This window comes from Ambystoma mexicanum, chromosome 9 (genome assembly GCF_040938575.1).
Source record: "Ambystoma mexicanum isolate Mex_15411 chromosome 9, UKY_AmexF1_1, whole genome shotgun sequence".
Taxonomy (NCBI): Eukaryota; Metazoa; Chordata; class Amphibia; order Caudata; family Ambystomatidae; genus Ambystoma; species Ambystoma mexicanum.
In genome coordinates this window covers 1,209,581,197-1,209,602,700 of record NC_090931.1, presented here as the reverse complement: position 1 = coordinate 1,209,602,700, position 21,504 = coordinate 1,209,581,197, and positions in this window count along the sequence as shown.

The following is a 21,504-nucleotide window of genomic DNA, read 5'->3' as shown; positions in this document are numbered from 1 at the left end:
CCAGAGTTTGTGCCTGACCAGCACCCAGGGATAAGCCCTGGTGTCTTCGGAGACATGACATGCATTACATGATATCGAATAAAGTTATGTCACAAATGACAGATGTTCCCCTAAATGACTTTTTAGACCATGCAAGACAGCGCAATAGTGAATGCACTGAGCTCATGCAACAGGATGCTTTTAATGGCACATGTGAATAATCAATAACACCATGATTTACATAAAGCAAGGAATTACCCCATGCTATGCGTCACTGTGCCCCTTTGTGATAATTAGGCCTGGTGTCTTAGTATGGAAACCAGGCTTCCGGGGTGTATAGTCAGGCGCCAAGGCAGCTTGAGGATATCTGCTCCTTCACGTTGGCAATGTTATCCTCATTTACATGCCTCTTTGCTGCCTCCATCAGTTGCATATAACTTTGTCAGACAGCGGAAGAGTAGGGCTGTAACCGTGATCACTTTAGGTGCACTCACCTCTAGCCATTGGCAAGTAATAACTGTCTCTTGGCAAGTAAGAAATGGTGTGTTATGTGCATGAGGAGGACTGAGGGGTGGGTGTCTCTTTAGGCCAGACTAGTTGTTTGCAACTTGACATCTGTAACCCTGTTCTGAGACCAGTGTTGCATGTGTTCCAGGGTGTCACATAATGGAAGAGGGAATGTCATCCCGGATAAGCAGTGCCCACAGCTCTGGCTGCGTGCCTACTGCCCTCTTCACCTAGCCCCACTGCTTTGGGAATGCTCCACCCAATAGCCAAATATTTCTGAGATCTCTCCCGGAGCACAGCCCGCCTATCGAGTACCAGGCGATGAGATGTGCCCCACCAGCCTCGAACTCACAAGACTGCTGCAATGAGCAATGACAAGTTGTGGGTCTCCCTATCTAAACTGAACCCTAAAACAACACAGCACCATCACATTAAAAGTGTAGTAAGTGCCTGGAAACATTGTGGTGTATGGTCCCGGGGATTTCAAGCCATTGCTGTTTAGCTGCTTTTTAAACTGTTGTTAAGCTATTATTGTATTTACACCTTTTGTACAGGATTCCGCTTGCATGTTAGTACCCTGGATCAAGTGTTCTGCTCTGCCCTTTGATCTTATATTAAGCAGTATCGTGAAGACAAACATTATGCAGGCAAATTTACCAAAAATGTAATTGTGAAGAAGGCCCACTTTCAGCTGCACCTCCTCAGAGGCATTATCCCTTTCCTCTGCTTTCCCCAGAAACTGCCTCATTACGAGTCTGGCGGTAACCGCGGCGGTAAAACCGCCTGGTTACCGCCGGACTCATATTACCATTCCACCTCCGTGATTCCCGGAATTACCGGGGCATTACAACCCCGGTTTTCCGGGAATTACGGAGGCGGAATGGTGTTAATCCCCATTCCCATCGAGTCCTATGGGACTCGATGGGAATGGGGATCATGGAAACACCGGCAGCATCTCGTAATGCTGCCGGTGTTTCCTCGTCCGCCTGCAGGCGGGCGGTGTTAAACCCGCCAGGTCAGACCTGGCGGGAACATCACCTCCCGCCTGCAGGAGTCGGGATCAGGCGGTCCGGAAACATTCCCTACTGCAATAGCCTCTTCCTAAATCTGCCTACATCCTGTCTTTGCCCCCTTCAACTATTCCGGAATAGGACTGCAAGACTCATCCTTGGCCTCAAGCCCAGGGACCGCATCTCTCCAGTCCTAAAATCTCTCCGCTTGCTCCTGGTTGCTGCGAGGGTCAAGTTCAAGACCCTCTGCAAAATCCACAAGGCTGTCTGGGGCCTGGGACGCCACTACCTCCAACCTTCTCTTACTAAATACCTCCCAGCTAGGGCCCTTCACTCTTCTAGCTCCAACTCTCTGCGCTTCCCCAAGGAGCGAGTTGAGGGTAGACCTCTCTCTCCCGCAGGATTCTCCCAAACCCCGTCTCCCCTATTAATGTAACTCTATTCCGGACCCCCACCCATTATACACCCCTCCCCACGCCCCCTATTTTCTTGATGGGCTTATGGGTTTTTTCGAGAAAAGAAAATTCAGCAAGAACCCTTCAAAAAAATGACTGTCCATAAATGAACATCCTACCAATTTCCTGTTTGGTAGTATCCGGTCTGTGTTTGATACCATCCCACACTCCGTATTGTGGCAAGGGCTGCGTAACCACAGTGTCCCGAAATCCTTCAGCTGACATTCGTCTTTTATATCCTTGCAACTCGGCATCTTTAAGATATATTCCTGGGGGGACTGGGGGGGAATGCACATAAAGGGTCAGTTTCAACATTAAATGGAGCAAAGCGCTATGGTTTCACACTTCCATTTAACGCTCTGCCCCATTCTCCAGCTTCTCTAAGGCACAGGAGGGCAGCTAGGCACAGTTTGCATCTCCACTTTGCTTTCTTCCTCCACCTGGTGTATCGCCTGCATGGGATTTTTGGCATACAATCTAAATACTCCTTGAATACACCTTGCATTTCCTTCTGGTAAATAGAAGGCAGATTCATTGCAATCAATTATAAAATGGTGCCTGGAAAGCCTAATTTGCAGGTGGTGTATTATTTCTCTCAAAGCAGAGAGCAAAAGTGAAGAGTAATGGTGATATTGCCTCGCTTACGTTACTTTTCCCATTTACACTTCGCTTTGAGAGTGATGACGCTTGCATGCACGGGACGCAATAACACGTAAGTGCAAACGTTGATGGGGCCGTGCATGCAATTATCATTTTCTTTAGAACGACACCCCAAGAGTTGCCCAAACAGAGAAGGGAGTAGGGCAGGTATGTGTTTACAATATATCAACCTTCTGCCCAACAGATTTCAAATTTAGAAGCGGCTGTTCCAGTTCTAGATGGAAGTAGGATTGGCAGATATTTGTTTGCTGATGATGTCTTGGTTTCAAAGAGTCCATCGGGACTGCAAAGGCAGCTTGCCACTCTTCATTATCTATGTGTAGTTGAGAGCCTTGAGATCAATATTCAAAAGACGAAAGGCGTGACCTTCAGACCTGGCACTGAAAGTGAAATTTAAGATCACTCTTCGGAATAAGCTGTTTGAACAGGTCAACATGTAGCACTATTTCGAAGTTAGAATCAGTGCAAAGACAAGATGGTCACAGCAAATTCACAAAAGCTTTAACATCCTGACTAGGCAAGCAGACGGAGCCTTTTCGAGATGTTTTGGTGGTAATCCAATAATTCGTGCCTTGAAGGCATTTAGAACGCATGCCATTTCGGCCCCATTATATGTCTGAAGGATTGCCATCTGGCAAAGCAATAGAAACCCTAGCTTTTTTTTATTTCTATTAACAATAAAATGATGCAGGTAATTCTATCTCAGAAATGGTGACCTTCTAACCAGGACCCGCTTTCATCAAACATGATGTCAAAAAAATATAGTGTCCACCTGTGCCCTGTTGAATCAATAGCCTAATCCGCAGTGCCTGCTCTCCAGTGGCGCAGAGCAGGTGCAGGTTACAGGTGCCCACTTGACAGCTGCAATGCTGGGGCTGCATTCATCATATACACCACTGTCCCCAAGTCACACAACTAGGAGACTTACTATCCTGGTGGCAGTTGTAAACTTTAGATATAAGCCATAACTGAGTTAGGGGATGGTGTGTAGCATCTCTTACACTTTTTACAACCACCTCAATTTGACATCATACCTCTCTGAGCACTGTGAGTCCAGCAATCAAACTGCCTAAGAACAATGGAAAGGTACTATTGACACATAACTGCCCCCCGGTCCATCTTTGGGCCCTCAAGACTTTTTAGGTCCCTTTTGCACCATTCCACTGAAAGACGTATACTTTTCGAGTCTATGGTGATTGGTTAGTGTCTGCTTACATCATACAGAGTTCTGCAACTTTCTATGAAATACATATTCTGTGTTCTTTCTTACAGGAGTGAGTTTTTTTATAGTGTATTACATAGTTATTTGTATGTTGGTGTGTTTTAATAACGTATATATATATTTTTATAGAACCTTGATTAGACATTCCTTTATTTTGGACTGTTATACTTTGCTGTGTGGGTCCTTATTGGATAATATTCACACACCTTCTGAGAGCATAGCCTTGCCTCGGCCCACATTACCAGAAACTGGTTAAGTGGCTATATCTCTTGGCTGTGCCTGTTTTACCTTTACGATTGGGATGACTGTTGGTTTGCAGAAGTGTGGAGGCTTAGCAGGTGGTTTAGGCACTAGCCAGCCTTATATTTCTGCAGCGCAGAAGTCATTATGTTACAGTATGGTGCAGAGATATGGGGCTTTGATGATAGTTCTGACCTGGCCAGCTGAAAATAGAGTTTGAAAAAGCCTCCGAGGAATTCCCATGAAATTAGAACACGGACCTAGAGGATATTCAGCTTCTGGCGAATGTGCGCTTTCTATTGTCTTGAGATCGCATTTTGTGCTCCCAGGAGCTTGCCCATTAAGGAACAGCCCTTGTGGGGTGCCTGAAGTCCCCAAATGCGCAGTCTATTCTTTGAGTCATCCAACCATGTTAAGTCTCTTAAATAAAATCAATTTGGGATATATTTGGGATGATCCAGAACTAAAATATACATCTAAAATGAAGTGCTGCTAAACAGTCAAATGCGCATTACTGGCTGAGTAAAAACAATAGTTTGGCCTGCGGCTGTATTTGAATAATTCAATATCTTCCTTCAATACGATTTTGTATGTTCACTTGCGATTGGGTATTTTTACCATTTACCACTTGTAAATGGAATAAGGCACACGTGGTAAGTGCATGGTGCCCTTTTTGCCCAGGATTAGTAGAGGATGTTGAGGACTTTTTGCTTTTTGTGTCCTCACTACTCCAGATGTAGAAAATGTGGCTCAAACGGATCTTCATCTCTCTGGGCATTTTTATATCTGCTGATGCCATATTATTGAGTAGATCTACTGAATCTGATCACGTTTTGTGGGGTGCATTTACCTTGCTTTCAAGCGTCAGGGAGCTTGTGGAATCCACATATTTAGATGACCTACGAAGAACATGGAGGTTCTACTGTCATCTGCCATATTTGAAACGCTACCACTTGATGAGTTGGGTTGTTCAAACATTGCTCTATTTTGTTCCAATTGTATAACCTTTCTTTTTATATAAACTGTTGCTCCGCTATTCTTAAGGTGTGCTTCCATACCCACTCATGTTTCTGTTTGTCTATATTGTTTAATCACTTTTAGCGTTGTTACATTGTTTTATCTATTGCTCGATGTTGCTTTTATGGATAGTGTAGTGTAGTAAATCTACCGGCTAACTTAAACCATGTGTCACTCCTTTCGCACTACTCCAAGGTGCTAGAAAGAGTTGTGTTCAACCATCTTACAAATTTCTTCGACATTCACATCCTTTGTGACCCCCCTACAAACACGTTTCCGCTCCTGTCACTCCACGGAAACTGCTCTCATGGTTCGACATTCACATCCTTCGTGATCCCCCTACAAACACATTTCCGCTCCTGTCACTCCACGGAAACTGCTTTCATGGTTCGACATTCACATCCTTCGTGATCCCCCTACAAACACATTTCCGCTCCTGTCACTGCACGGAAACTGCCTCATGTATATCTTCAACTTCATTGCGTCTGCTAAGCACTCCAACCTATCCACTGTCCTAACTCTCGTTGGCCTATCCGCTGTCTTTGACACTGTCGATCCCTCTGATCTCCTTAATACTTTCTTTCTGCTTGGGATTTGAGTCCTTGCCTGGATTGAATCCTACCTGGTACCTCACTAATTCTCTGTCTTCCAGAGCAACAACACGTCTCAACTCACTCCTCTAACTGTTGGCATTCCACAAGGCTCTGTCTTGGCCTCTCCTCTTTAGACTCTACACCTCTGCTCTTGGGGCACTAATCTCCTCCCTTTGATTCTCATTGCAACTCTTTGCAGATGACACCCACATTGTCTTCTCTTTTCCCTTACTCTCCTTTGATCTCTCTATCAAAATTTCCAACTGTCTCTCTGCCATTAAATATTGGATGGCTGAACACTATCTGATGTTAAACTCTATCAAAGCAGAGATGATTTTCTTCCCTGCCAAATACTCTCTCTCATCTATTTCCCTTCTCTGCCTTAACAGTTCCTACTTGACACTCTCCTCTACTCTTCTTCAGCTTGAAACTTGGGCATCATCTATGACCCTTCTTACACCTTCTCTCCTTTCATCTCCAAAACTAACATGAGAGCTCACCTCAACCTCCTAAAAATTAGAAAGATCAAACACCTCTTTCTTTTCAACAACGCCAAGCATCTCTTAACCATTCTTGTCTTCTCGAAACTGGACCACTGTGTCAGCATACTCTTTGGTCTCCCCAACTAAGCATTCTGGCTTCTCCACAAGACCATTCACTTTGCCAAAAGAACTCTCTTTAAACTCCATTACTTCACACCTACTTCCTTGTACCATCCCCAGGCAGGATGGCTGATGATGCAAAACAGGTCCAGATTTACATGTCTTCTCCTGGCTCACAAATCTATCCACGGAAAGGCACCACCATGTCTATCCTCCTCTCTCCATCTTTACAAGCCTTCTCGTAATCGCTGCCCTGCCTCATCGACTAGTCTTGTGGCACCTCTCCCTCCCTGTGCCTCCTCTCACTTCCACTCTTTTGCTCTTCTTGCTCCACTTGCATGGAATTCTCTTCCCACAGACATCCGAGAAACAGTCCACATGCATTTGTTCAAAACCAAACTAAAAGTCTACCCTTAACCTACCTCTCATCTGCCTTCTAGCTACCAGTTTCCCCTCACCTATAACCTGCCTCTGCCCCTTCATCTATGTATGTTCACCTACGTATTGTCTCCAGTGACTGTTCCATTTACTTCCCTCCACAAGCTGGTCGAATGGCACGCGAACGCACCCCATTGTAAGAAGCGCACTGCTTGCCATGAAATCTGATTTCTTATCCATTGTACGTTTTCTTGTGATCAATAGAACATTATTCCTGCCTTAAAATAAATAAATAAATAAACACATAAATAAATTCAAGTGTATATCGAAAGTACACATAGCATTCATACAACTGCTTGGATACTCTGGCACTGTGTGACATATGAGGGACTCTGGCCACAGGCAGATACTTGATTTGCTCAGGGTCAGACAGTGTCCAGGGTAAAGCAGGGCTCTAGGTATGGTCTGTTTGACATTGCAAGAAACTTCAAGCAAGTCTGTAAAGTTATATGCAAGTTTCATACCACCTTGCCACAGGTCCCCAAACCACCGAGCAACCTTGCCACACAACTCCCTACCAGCGCCAGCTCATCGCGGGTGCCGAGCGTTGAACTTTTGAAATGAGATGCAAGCTGCGTAGTTCTCTATATCTTGGTTTATATCAACAACCTTTCCAGGAAATCCAGCCACAACGCGCAAGGAGGGAGGTATTCATTACGAAACTAGTAAGGGCACTACCGATAGTGGTCTCAGGCAGGGAGGCGAAATAAAACCTACCGTTATTAAAACAGATTGCCTGGGCAGAAACGCCCTCACCCGCTTTGATGTGGAAAGAGCAATTTCAGGCAAACATGCAAGACTCATCCTGGTCGCCCTGGAATGTTTATATGACTGTTACAACGCAAGAATCATTGAAAGTCATTTGTAAAAACTGATTGAGGAATTACGTTTTGCCGTTCAATTGCAGTTAATACGTACTGTAAGTAACACTGAAATAAAACAAAAGTTTAGGGAGCCAACATGAGGAGGCCGAGTTTAGTTTAAAGTGATATTATCAAAAATAAATACATGCTTATCGCTTCACCCGGGCCCCCCAGGTAGCCTGCGTTAAATGAATGCGAGTTACTGCCATGCTGCGATACACACGGGGGGGGGGGCCTAGCCACGCTACAGTAGTCAGTCAATTGCATTAGACTACAGCGAGAGGCAAGGGGAAACCACCAGGAGACGTGAGCGTGTTGCCTAGCAACGCCCATGTTTACTTTTGTAATTAAGACATTTTTAATCTCTTGTTTGAATGTTCTAGCACCATATTATTCCAGGTTGTTGTTTAACTGACCTATATCTTGTCAGGGGGTCCTCCAAGAGTATCTGTTGCCAATGCTCACTTAAGGCCATTATATACGGTTTGGTGGCTCTACAACGCTATCATCTAAGCACTAAAGAGACCATTCAGTTCGTAGTGTGCGATGCGCAGGTGCACGATGTAATTGATTAGTGTTCTGTGCTGCAACCGGTAATAGGGCCAGTGCCATTGTTGTCTCCAGCTGTTCTCTGCATGCCAACCCCTCCCCTCCCGCCAGCATTGTCTTCTATATAGTTTGAAACTCTGCTATTTTTATCTCAAAACATAGATCACTACCTTCTCATCACTCTTCCAGCTCTCTCCTCATGCAAATTAACAACAGCAACTAGATTCACTCGCGTAGACTCGGACTGGCCTACAGGACAATAGGCAAATGCACGAAATGACAGCCCATGATTCTAGTATGGGCCCCTTTCTGTCCAGAATGCACCACTTTTTTGGCCAGGATAGGCCAGTTCCATAAGTTACTACACTACTTGTAACCAATGTTACCAATCAAATATGTTTTCAAATGCGTTATTTGCAGCATATTTTTTTTTAACCAAAAACAGTGCCTTGGGTCGTTTGTTCTGGGTAGTAGTGAGCTGTGATGTTTGATTGTGGGCCTTATTTGATTGGTACCTGGAATGATTGTATGCCCCAGTCGGACCCTGCACACGTAGATGGTTTCTGAACAGGTTGGCAAACGCACAGATGTTTCATGTGAATTGGGTATATACACGATCCAGATGCACTCACAAGCACTGCACCTCGCTGGCGAATGATTCTTTGTTCTTGGGTGGGGGATCCCCTGCTGCCAGCAGCTACTCCCCTGCGCCGCCCAGCATCTTCAAGGGTGGCGCTCGCACAGCTGCAGGCCTCCCAATGAGACCAACATGTGGGTTTGTTGTGTGCCAAGAGGTTCAGAAGTTGAAAATGCGTCATGCCAACAGTCACACCCTTCCTCATTTCCAGTACATTCTGCACTGCGGTGGATTAGCCAAAATGTGAGAACAGCAGTGGTCGAAGTGTACGAAAAGAAGCAGTGGAACTATGTTCCCTGCTGTTCTGCCCCACTCCCCACAAACCTCATCACCACGCCCCCTCCCACACACAATCCAAACCCACAAACAAACACACCTGTTATTTAAGGGAATGTTCAGTGCAGTGCACTGAAGTGCAAGCTTCAACTTCTTCCTACACTCTTATTGTAAAACTAAACCATTGCAGAACGGTTTCTTATTAAAATAAAAGTATAGGAACAGTGAAACGTAAAAATAAAAAGTATGGGAACACCGCTGCCGACTGCTCCCGGCCACTTCGACCTCTGGAGAACAGGCCTACACGTGCTCACTGCAGAGAAATGGTATGATGGTACTCGCAGCGTTCATCCGTGCTCTAACTCCAACACCTGTAGATGGAAATTAACACGAGATTCATGGATATCTATTTGTTCAAATTTCAGTACAACAGCATCCCAAATGCTTTAATTCACATGCAAGTAGTTATACGTAGTTCGTGTACCACAGGGAGTGTAGGCCACAAAAGAAGGACCCAGAGGCAGGTCTATTCGTGTAACTCGTTATTTCTTAACTAACCTTTTCCTCTGTGACTCCTCCTCTGCCTGTTACATCAGGTCCTCTCTTAAAGAAACCATGGTTTACAAGCTCTCGCAAATAACATCTCCCCCTCACATATCTCCTTACGTCCATCTCACCGCTCGGCCATGACATTTGCCTGCTTCCATAAGGGGGTGACCTTTTGGTGTATAAATCCCAAGTGGTTTGCAAATTGGTGAAACTGGCGGCCATTAAAAGGGGAGTCCATTGTCTCCACTGTGTGACGAATGCCCCACTCACTGAAGACCTCGTCGATCACTCCTGCCACCTCCGCCAAAGCCATGGTGTTTGTTTTCTACACTTTTGGAAATCTCATGATCTCGTCCATCATCACTAGCAAGTAGTCACCTGTTTCCATTGGGCGCATAGAAATCCATGGCAACTCTGTGCCACACTTTCTAGGGGATCGTCATCTCCTGTATTGGTAGCAGGGTGTCTCCCATCGCAGTCCATTAACATGAGACACATCTTCTAACTACCTCTTCCACCATCTCATCCATGAATGGGAACCACACATTCTGTTATAATAATGTTTTTGTGGCATCCACCCCTTATGGCCTTCATGCACCGTTTGTACCATGCTTCTGCTGAGCGTCGCTGGGGTCATTAATCGACTCCCCTGTAGTAGAATCTGCTGGTCAGAAATCGCTAGCTCCGCATGGATATTGCCTAGCCTCTCCCTTTCTCTCCTGTTGAAATGACTGTGATTCTGTAGTTGTCGTTTGCAGTCCTTCCATATTGATATTGATATTTTATTTCTATCGCGCTCGTACACAAGTGATTCAGAGCGCGACAAGGCAAGGGAGGGGAACAGAGGAGAACAGAACAGCAATCTTACTAGGCCCAGTGACATTGAGAACACGCAAGTGCATGGGAGAGGGGGAGTGGAAAAGTGCATGGAAGGGGGGGAGAAGTGGAAAGTGCATATGTTGGTGTTAGTCAATTCAATGGCCATGGCTATTGAGAGATCTTCTTGTGACGCTTGTGTGGGTTCCTCCAGTGTCAGTGCTGGTGCAAGAGAATTTCTGCATCCCCCTCTCTCGACTCTTGTTGGCGCTGTTCTGGGTGTCATGATATATAGTCGGCTAGGTTGGTCTCCCCTCCTGGTCTGTGTATGATCTTAAATGCATATTCCTGGAGGCGAATGCCCCATCTCTCAATGCACAGGGGCATCTTGGTCCTCGGGTTGCCAAATAAGGACAATAGGGCCTGGTGGTCCATCCCTAATGTGAAGTTCTTCCCAATAATGAAATGATGGAACTACTTGCATGCCCAGACGGCAGCAAGGCTCTCCTTTTCCACCTTGGAGTATGTTCCTTCCATGTGCGTCAAAGCCCTGCTTGCATATGCCATGACGTGGCTCACTGGTGAGTTGTGTTCTTCCCTCTGCGCCAATATGGCATATAGGCCAACTGGGCTGGTGTTGACAACTTTCTCAGTGTGCCACGACGGGTTGAATTATGCTATGTGTTCGGCATGCACAAGCTCCTCTTTGATCTGGTTGAATTCCTGCTGGCACTCCGGAGACCAGCGAAATGGCTCTTCCTTCCTTAGTAATTGATGTAGGGGCTCTGTGGTGATGGCATACTTAGGCAGATAGTGGGCGCAATATCCGGCCATTCCTAAAATGACCTTACTTCCCCCACCTGCGTGGGAGCCGAGAGCCAATCAATGGTGCAGACTTTTTCAGAGTCAGGTTGCATACTATAGCTCGAGAAAATGTGACAATAAAACCTGAACTTGCTCTTATTGATGTGTTGAGAGGCAGATGAATATGCCATTCATAGCTTCTGCCCCTCCCCCAGCTCAATACAGCACAGGTGAGAAACATTACTTATTAAGACAACCGTACCGCCCTTATCTCTGGCAGGTGCAGCAGGAGATGGACACAATCTAACCTGAAGATGGCACGAGTAACCAAACGAACGCTGTGACAATACATGCACATGCATTAGACAAGAATCAAATGTGCACTCAACATGAAGAACGCGGACACTAGGTAACATATGCACTTATACATGAAGAATATTAACATAGCATCCATAAAACATGAATAATTCTAATATACGCAATGTATAAGCTGAGTGGAACATGAAAGACACACGGATATAGCTCAATGACGTAGAAACACAATGGTAATCGGCAGCCATCTTTTCCAAACTGGAAGCCACAACATGTTTCTAATCAAACGAAAAAGCCTCAAGGCTTCATGAGAACTCAAAATGCTGAAATCACAAAAATACAGATCCGTGCACAGGTCAGGAAGGAGCTGGCAACCACAGCCAAGGTTACCACGAATTAAGGGAGAGTCAGAAGGTTGCAGTGAAAGCACGAGATAGCAATTCACAGGATGCGAAAATTATACTCCCAGATTAAGGTTTTATAAAAGTACAACCATCCTTTGTAAGCCAGGTGCAGGACAATTATAAGCCAAAAGACTTAATGTGGCAATAAGCACAGAGAAAGCGGGCCATTACTGCCTAAGGTAATGCCCCCAGGCCCACAATTACAGGCCTGAGCGTAGCAAGGGCCTTAACGAAAGGTCCCAGGGACATTACCGTAGTTGGTAATGGCCCACCATCGAGGGGCTTATTGCCATTAGTACCCCGGCCCGTTAGACAGGGGTACTAATATATTTTTTTTCCAGCTGCGAGACACGTTGCGTTACGCAGCTGGAAAAAAAAGTAAAAAAAGGTTTTAAAAAATGCCCTCCACAGACAGAAAACTTTGTCCGTTTTCTCGTTCCGTGGCAGCCATAGTAAACAAAGAAAAGGGCTGCCATGGAAAGGGAGAGGGACTACAATTTCCGGAACGAAAATGCTGTTGGAGATGGGAGCGAGCTGCACGCCATTGCATGATCAGGATTACCAACAGGTAAGGCACGGAATCCAGCCAACCAGAGGTAAGTGATTTTCTTTTTTTTGTTGCGCCGGGTACTAATGAAAAATAATTCAAAAGCATCCCCAGTGGCAATAGAAAACCTAATACTTGCAGCAATATCAGCTAAAGTCACAATTAATGAAGGGTGAAACAATTCCAAACACTCTCCGATCACATAAAATGTTGTGAAAAAATCCCCATACTGGAAGTGTGCAATCCTCTTCCAAATTAAGTGTGTACAAGCCTTGAATTGGAGTGTGCTGCAGTAGTGGGGAAAGTTAGGTGATTTTTCACTGTCACCTGAGTTAGCATGTGAGACCTTTGTGGGGTATCCTCACTATCCGCGCTCACTGACATAAGATGCGACAGGCCAAATTGTATTGAACCATGATGGCACCATTTGGGTTCTAAGTTTATTTGTATCGAAAACAAAGCAAAACCAGAGAACTAGAATTTACGAGTTCAGATTAGTATTGGAAAGTGAAATTTGAGCCACGCCCAAAACAGGTGTTAAACAAACAAAAAATGTGCAAGTTCAGATTGGTATTAGAAAGGTATCATACCAATAGTACATATCACACCTGCTTTTTGAGCCCCTATAGGGAAATACATACACACAACAGTATAAGTGTTTATAAAGTCAAATATGAATTGGTATTGGACCACGCCTAAGGTCAAATGTGAATTGGTATTGAGCCACGCTAACACATGTTTCGACCCTCTGGGATCGTCCTCAGGATATACAATATTAATTATGAAACGGTAGGTCCACTCAAGCATGAAACATTAGAACATGGAAATTTGTCGTATCACATTAGACAACTTATTTAAGTCCATCTGTGAATATGACAGGAGGAGAGGGAACAAAAAAGAGAGAAAGACGCAAAATTTCTTGATGTAGAAAAGGCAATATTGCATAATGTTATAAGTATGTGTATACAAAAAAGTTATCTGTTGATACATTAGTATTAAGAGATGCTTGCGGTTTTGGTTTCAGTTTGAAGAGATAGTTTTAGCAGTTTACTGAGATATAATTTTAGCAATGACTCAATACCAATTCACATTTGACCTTAGGCGTGGTCCAATACAATTCACATTTGGATGGACAAGATTCTATAATGCAGTTCTGGACAGGTTGAAATGGATTGAATATGATTACTTTAAACTAAGAGATGACTATGTACAGTTCTAGACTAAATACTCACTCCTAGGCTTTGGGATGGAATGGAATGGGCCCGTCACAGATCTGGTCAAACGTTTGGACTCGCCACCGGACAGGTGTCAGGCACTGGGTTCTGCTCACAGCACGGCCTCTGGTCTGCTCGGTCTCTCGGATGGGATCGGACGGGTTCTGGGTTACAGCACTGCTCTCTCTAAGTCTGGATCTTGGTTCTAGCACAGGGTTCTTAGCTAGAAGCAACACAGCTCAGCCAGGCTGTTCAATGGTTTCGTTAGGCCGTGTGGAAGTTTAGGGGTTAGAATCAGGTTTGCAAAAGATTCTGAAGCCTGCTGAAAGGGGTTCAGCTTGTGGGTTAGGCCTCTCTGCGTCAAGGTTCTAGAGTTTGGGTTCTAGAGTGTGGATCTATCTGGAGTCTGGAGTCTGGATCTATCTGCAGTCTGAAGTCTGGAGTCCTGCAGGGCGCTTTGCCAAGAATAGTTGAGTAGTGGAAAAGAGTGTGTGTTATCTGGGTCTCAGCAGTCCCTATTTATGTGTTTCCAAAGTGGGTGGGGAGGCTGGCTCTCTATGCCCAACCCTCTAAGGATCCTGATAGGTCAGAGAATTTCCTGTCCCCTGATTTGAGACAGGAGCAGTGTGTCATATGTGTCAGAGTGATGCTGTTTTTATGGCTTAACTGAAATCCCTCCCCTTTGCATTTACATAGAAAATCTATTTTTCCCAAAAAACATATTTCCATGATGCACCACTTGTTCATAATACATATACACATCACAGATTAATTACGGCACGTCTCTGTTCAAGTCCCATGTTCCTACGAGCTTGGATTCAGAAATAACCACTTATTCGCGCTTTTGGTGGGTTTCCCAATATTGGTTCTGCACCAAGTTTTACACAGGCATACACACTCCATCTGAGCACATCTCAGTAATTTTTCATGTTCATAGCAAAAACACTCCAGCTGCAATATTAATAAATTCCGGGGTTTGGTCTCAGAGCATCATACGGCGTCCAGCTTAGTCTTAAATCGTGAGGGAATTTTTAATTTTAAGAACCTCAAAGTTTCCCATTTTTGTCAGCTTGGTGCAATTTGTTATAAGCATTTTTATAAAACATAAAGTTGCTTTCAATTCATTTCCCACAATGGTTTGTCTCCGCCTCCTAGAGCTGGCTGACTCAGGGGGTCACATGTCTTGCTTCCTGCTAGCAGTTTGAGGTCAGTCACACCCGTAATTAGCATTCCCTATTCAGTTGAAAGACTCTATTGTCCCTTTCTCCTGCCAGCAGAGAAAATCCCCTCCCCATCTGATTAACATGTCCATGCAACATCCTTCCTTTTGGTGGGAAGGCCCAAGGTGTGAAGGGTTCTCAGGGGAAGCAAGTCTTTTGGAGTTTTAACTGCATCTGGTTACTTTCTGATCAATTGCAACATAGTTCCTTGTTAAAAAAATACATTTATACATTTAAAATAAGCAACATATCTTTAAATCCAGTCTTTTTCAACATTAAATCAATGTGTGGCACTCTATATGTCATTTTGATGGAATTCTCTTCTTTTGGCATAGTTAACTTCTGAAACACAGCTCTCCTGTCAGAATTATAAATCGTCAGCACCTGCCCGAGGCGAGTAACGGTACTACACCCATTTTTGACAGCTGTCTTTCCATCAGTATCTTTAAAAGGGGATGTTGCTCTGATAGCATATGATTCTTGCTGACATTGTATTGATATGGATTCTCGTAGTAGAGTAATGTGGAACACCCAACAGAAGGTTGGATCTTTTTTGGTGGTTTTGTGAGCCATGATTTTAGCACATTTTTGACAATCAAGAAAACGGATTCCCAAACAGCTCTGTGTTTCTTTTGGCAGTCAGCATTGCTATTTCCAAGTGGTTTCAGGCTACTTTGTGGGTAGCCCAATGGTGGTTTTTGGCAGTGGTCTCCTGTGCTCACTAAGATAGGCAAAAGTGGATTGTGGCCTATTTTTCAGGTTTTCACTGCGCATTTTCTGGTGATTTCTGGCGAGCAGCATGCTTTCCCGCGGCCATTATGATGTTTCTGCTGCCAGCAATGCACAGTGATGTTGCAGGCTTGGATGAGTCGGTTGATACATCCCACAAGCCCCCCTCTTGCGATGGCCATTGAACTTCCATCCATGGAACTTCGCAAGAATGGGATGTAAGCCCCATCTCTCCGGATTCCACAAGTGGCAAAGTTCATCGTCTTTTCCTCCATCAGGGTTGGATCGATCGGTTCTCCTCGCCATTCCTGATGGGAGTATTGAGCGATACCCCGGGCCTCTCGGATCTTTGCTCCCGGTCCCCGGCTCGTCCTCCTTGGCCAGTCTCCATGGTTTATCTCTCTCTCTCTTTCTCTCCTAGGGTGACAAAGCAAAAACATATTTGTAGACATTTCCCCACCACTATTAATGTAGTGCGGCAAACATACATATTTGATAAATCAGGAGACATTTGCATTATTGTATTTTATAGACTATGTGTGGAATATTTTAGGGTTGGAATTTTATGGATCTGGAGTGGTCCCCTCTGGGGTTCCAGAAGACTCCTCCAGTTGCGGTAGAGTGTGCCTAGGGTGGCAACACTTTAGCTGATTAATATGGACCCACTTGTCCCCCCCTTTCTGCCAAACTGCCTTTGGGGATGCAGATCTTGTAGGCGACTGGTGAGATCTTGTCTACAATTTCAAAAGGTCCCTTCCAGGTAGGCAGAAATTTTCGCTGTTTGGCCTGGTTCCTTTGGAAATTGTACAGATAAACCTGGTCTCTTACATTGTATTCTTTTCTGGTAGTCTTCAAGTCATAGTGGGTCTTCATGCTGTCGGCTGATCTTTCTAGATTTTGCTGAGCATAGGCAAAAGAATGTTGAAGGTGTTTTCTTAAATTTTCAACATACTCATGGGTTGTGGAGGCATTGATCAATGTCTGCTCTTGGGTCCTGTAAAGCAGATACTGGGGAAGCACCATCCTGCATCCAGTCATCAGCTCAAACTGTGACATTTTAGTTGCAGATGAGGGGGTAGATCTGATGGCCATTAGGACAAGAGGTAATCGGATATCCCAACTTGGCCCAGAATCTTCCACCATTTTTTTTAATATGCTCACAATGGTTTTGTTGTAACATTCTACTGCACCACTAGAGGTTCGCCGGTAAGCAATATGTAGCTTCCTTTTAACCCCAAGTATCTCCCACATCATTGTCATTACTTCGCTGGTGAAATGGCTTCCTCTGTCTAACTCAATCCTTTGGGGTAGACCAAAACGCGAAAAGATGTGGTTGATCATCAGGGTAGCTGCTGTTTCTGCCTTGCAGTTGGGGGCCGGGAGACATTCCACCCATTTAGTAAATAAGCATGTCAAGGTCAACATGTACCTAGTCCCCCTAGAGGAGCAAATCACGGGCCCAATGAAATCTACTTGCAAATCTGACCATGGCAGTGTCATCCCCCTCCTTTGGAGAGGTGCATGGTGTGTGAGGGATGTTGGCTGAAATTGTGCACACGCAAGACACCCCTTCAAGTATTGGTCGAGGTCCTGCCCCATGTGTGGCCAGTATACAACCTCTCTTAAGATTTTAAGTGTTGTATGAAACCCCCTATGACCGCCTGTGGCCGCATCATGGGCGTGACTTAACATCAGGCTTCGGAATGAGGTAGGAACCACCCACTGATCATGGCCAGCTTGGGATTTCCTTACCAAAAAACCGTCTTGGATTCAGAACCTTTTTGGACATTTCATCAACGCTCTGAGGTCCTCTTTCCCAATGTAATCGGTATCCGTCAGGAGAAAGTTCTCAGGGTCCTCAATGTGTTGATTAAACTTACCAATTATTGGATCCCCTTTCTGAGCCGTAAGCAAATCAGCATCTGGGGTCTCCTTACCCCATTGTGCAGTTGAAAGATCATTGTGAGCATTTGTCTGGGACCTAATGATAGCAGTGACCTGGATTTCCCCCAACAGGGACTCAATCTCTATTAGATTCCCTTGGATGGCCCCGGTTTTGGCTAGCTGATCAGCTAAGTCATTTCCAGTTTTGTCTGGTCCCTCTACTTTGGAATGACCCTTGATCTTTTTCCAGTAGATGGTCAACCCATTCAAGGTGACCAGATTATCAATGTTTTGCATTAACTTCCCATGTTTCAAGGGTTTGTTATTAACACATAACATGCCTCCGGTTTTCCAGTTAACCAGGTGCTCCACGAACCCGTTCTGTACATAATCTGAATCTGTGATTATGACCAGTTCGTGGAGTTGATGTTGGACAGCAGTGAGGATGGCTTGATGCACAGCCATCAACTCTGCCACTTGACTACTTCGGGGACCAATCTTGTACCCAGCGGAGGGTTCTGGGGACTCATTCACCCATGCATTCCCTACGCCGGCCACAAGTTCTTTCTCCCCGTTGTTGTCAACATGGTAAGAGCATCCATCCACATAAACAGTGGGCATTCCCTCACACTTGTCTTCTTCAAAGACTTTGTGTGGGGAATTAAGGTATGCCTCCATGTTGTCCTTGATTTTTAGACTTTCGTCCTCGTGACAGTTTTCTCTGGCACAATCATGCAAGTCAGCCAGACCTTGTGCGAGGGGACTCTTCTTGTTTTGGCCATATCTGACCGCCACAGGAAAGCCTTGCATTGACAGAATCCAGGAAGTAATTTTGGAATTACTCACATTTCCGGCCCGGATTCTGTCACTTTGGAGATATTTCAGAGGCTGGTGTGGAATCTCCACTATGATGTGTTCCCCCTGGATAAACGGGCCGTAATTCTTCAATGCCCACACCGTTGCCAGGAGTGCCTTCTCACAATCGTTGAATTTTTCCTCCACAGAGGATAAAGTTTTACTCGCATAGGAGATTACTTTATTGACCTTGTCATGCTTTTGGTATAATACTGCAGTCAAGCATGTATTAGAGAACCCTGTCTCCAAGAAGAACTCCTTGTTTCTGACAGGGTAAGCTAGGCAAGGCGCTTGTGAGAGGCTTCTTTTGAGGTGTGTTACTCCTTCGGATTGTTCTGGACCCTATTCCCACTTGATCCCCCCCTTCAAAAGATGAATCAGGGGTCTGGTGATCTCTGCGTAGCCCTCAATGAACTTTCTACTGTAATTAGTCAGTCCAAGGAGGCTCCTTAGTTCCTGCAGAGTTGTGGGGTCTTTCAGTTTTGGGAGTGCTTCCACTTTCTTTTCCTGGGGACAGAGACCCTGAGGAGTGATCTCATGCCCCAAGAAATTAACATGGATTCTACACCACTGTGCCTTCTGAAAGGAAAGTTTTGCTCCGGCGGCCCTCAACTGTGTCAGAACATAACGGATCTCCGCTATGTGTTCTGCCACAGTTGAGCTTTTGATGAAGACATCATCTACGTACGCCAGGTTACCCCTCTCACCCAGGTCGGGCATGGCCTTAAGTAGGAAAATGTTGAACTCATTGCCGGAGTTGAGGTATCCGAAGGGAGTCTAGGTCCATGTGTACTGCTGGCCCCCAAAGGTAAAGCCAGCTTGTATTGATCCTCCCTATTGACAGGCCCAGTCCAGTATCCATTGGTCAGGTCTATTGCAGTGAATACCTGTGACCCCTGGATCTGTGCCAGCCCTTGGTCAATGTAGGGAAGAGGCCATCGGGAAGTATGGACCCATTTGTTGAGCTCCGTAAGGTTGGTGCAGAGTCTCCACTGGCCGTTTGGCTTCAATATCCCCAGCACCGCATTATTGAAGGTGCTGTGGACTGGACGGATTATCCCACGGGACTCTAGGTTCTTAATGATTTCAGTCAGGGACTCCATTGATGCGAGAGGCAAGCAATATCGCTTCACAAACACTGGAGTCATGCCAGGGTCCGTGGGAATTGTTGTTGTGTGGATGTCGGTGTGACCACAATCATATGAGTCCACCGCAAAGAGATCTTGAAAATCCAAGAAAACTTGTTTCAACTTTTGCTTCTGCTCCAGAGTCACACAGGCATCAGCTAGGTTGACTCTCTTCAACCCTCTGCCTGAAGCCTGGAAAGACTCTGGTTTCGCTATCTCAGCGGCCTCCTCCAGCTGGGTGGAGAAGTCCCTGGTCAAAGTGCTAATTTGGACTGGTGGCTTCAGGAGGGAAAGGCAGCCCTCATGGACCTGGAAAATCACCTCATCCCTTCTGAAGTCGCAAGTCACATCTTCCTTGCTATAAGGGCAGGAAGTGTACACCAGGAAGTTCCCCCCATGCCGGGTAAAGATCCTATCTGGTGTTGTATTGTCATCACTGTCACTGTCAGAACAGTCCTTGGGGATTGGTACTAACAGTTCATTTCCTAAATCAATGGAACAATGTCGGTCATCTACCGCCATTCCAATAATGGTGCCTGCGGCTAGAGTGACACTCTTTAAGTCGCTTTTATCCACCTCTATTGGAATGGTGTCATGTTCTATATTGACTAATGGTGTTGGGTTTACCCCCAACCCTTGTTGTTGGAGAGAAGCATTTAGATGAATATAAGCATCAGGGATTTTCAATTTTTGTCCTCTTTTAACTTTCACTTCAAGGGAGAATTGTCGGGGTCCTTTCTGGGATGGTGACTTCCTCTCCAATGTGAATTTCAACTGCATAAGGTAGCAATTGAGCTGACCTAAATGCTTTCTCTGGATCATCAAAGCCCATGGGATTATCCGCTAATCGGGACCAAGCTTAGACGTTTATTAGGTCCAAACTAATGGCAAAGCGATTGAGAATGTCACTGCCTAAGTAAAAGGCGGTGGTGACATCTCGCACGACCCAACAATTATGGACTATAATATTGTTGCCAATGGAGATTTTGAGCATACACCTGCTTGGCAGGAGATGTTTGGAATTGGGTGCTTCCAGGTCCATTTCCCATTTGTCTATCAGTTTGAATGTGGGAATGGCTGGATCTTTTGGGAGTTGGCGGAACATGGCTTCGCTGATGAAGCTCTTACCATTGTTCACACACACTTGGGCGAGAACAGAGTCCATCTCTTCATTTAACTGAACAGGGATAAACAACTGCTCTCTAATTTGCTTAATATCAGCCAGGCTGTGAGCTGATTTCACATCTTTCTGGACTATAGGAATGGGAATGTCTGATTGTGGATTGGTAAAGAATTTCAGAGTGTTTCCTTCCAGTGTGGAATACCACTTTAAACTGGAAGGAAGGTTGATTTTCAGAAATAGAGAGGACCCCCCATCACCAGTCTGTTTTCCTACTGCTATTACTGTCACGTCTGGAATTTGGTTGTTCTGGAAGTGAAATTCTACTTGGTCAGATTTATGTTCAACCATGTGGCATGTGCCGTTTAAACTAACATGGTTGACACTCTGTTTCAATTTTATGGGTCGGCTAGTCTGGGTCCTAGTAAACAAGGGGTGCCCTCTGGAGTCACTACTATGACCGGGTGTTTCACCTTGTGTCGCCCAATTTTAATTTCCAGATCCGCAGTCCCCTCGACAGGAATTTCCTTCCCGTCAAAGTTCTGAAGTTGTCCAGGAAGAGAGGTGAGAGGAATTTGGTAATTCTCCCCCCTTCCTGAATTCAGTTCATCAAAGGCCTTTTTGGACAGAAGGGTAGCTTGGGATCCAGTGTCCACCAGTGCCAAAATTGTACCCTGCCCCTGTACTTGAAACGGGGCATAGTATGTTCCCTCCTTCTCCCCAAGGGGGCACAGATAATGCACATTTTTGGACAACTGGTGGGCTAATTTTCTCGTTTTGGACATGGAGAGAGAAGAGATTTGGGCAGAATTTGGTAGAGAGTCTTGGGAATCTGAAAGAAAAAGTTGGCAACTAGAGATAGGAGAGTTCCCCTG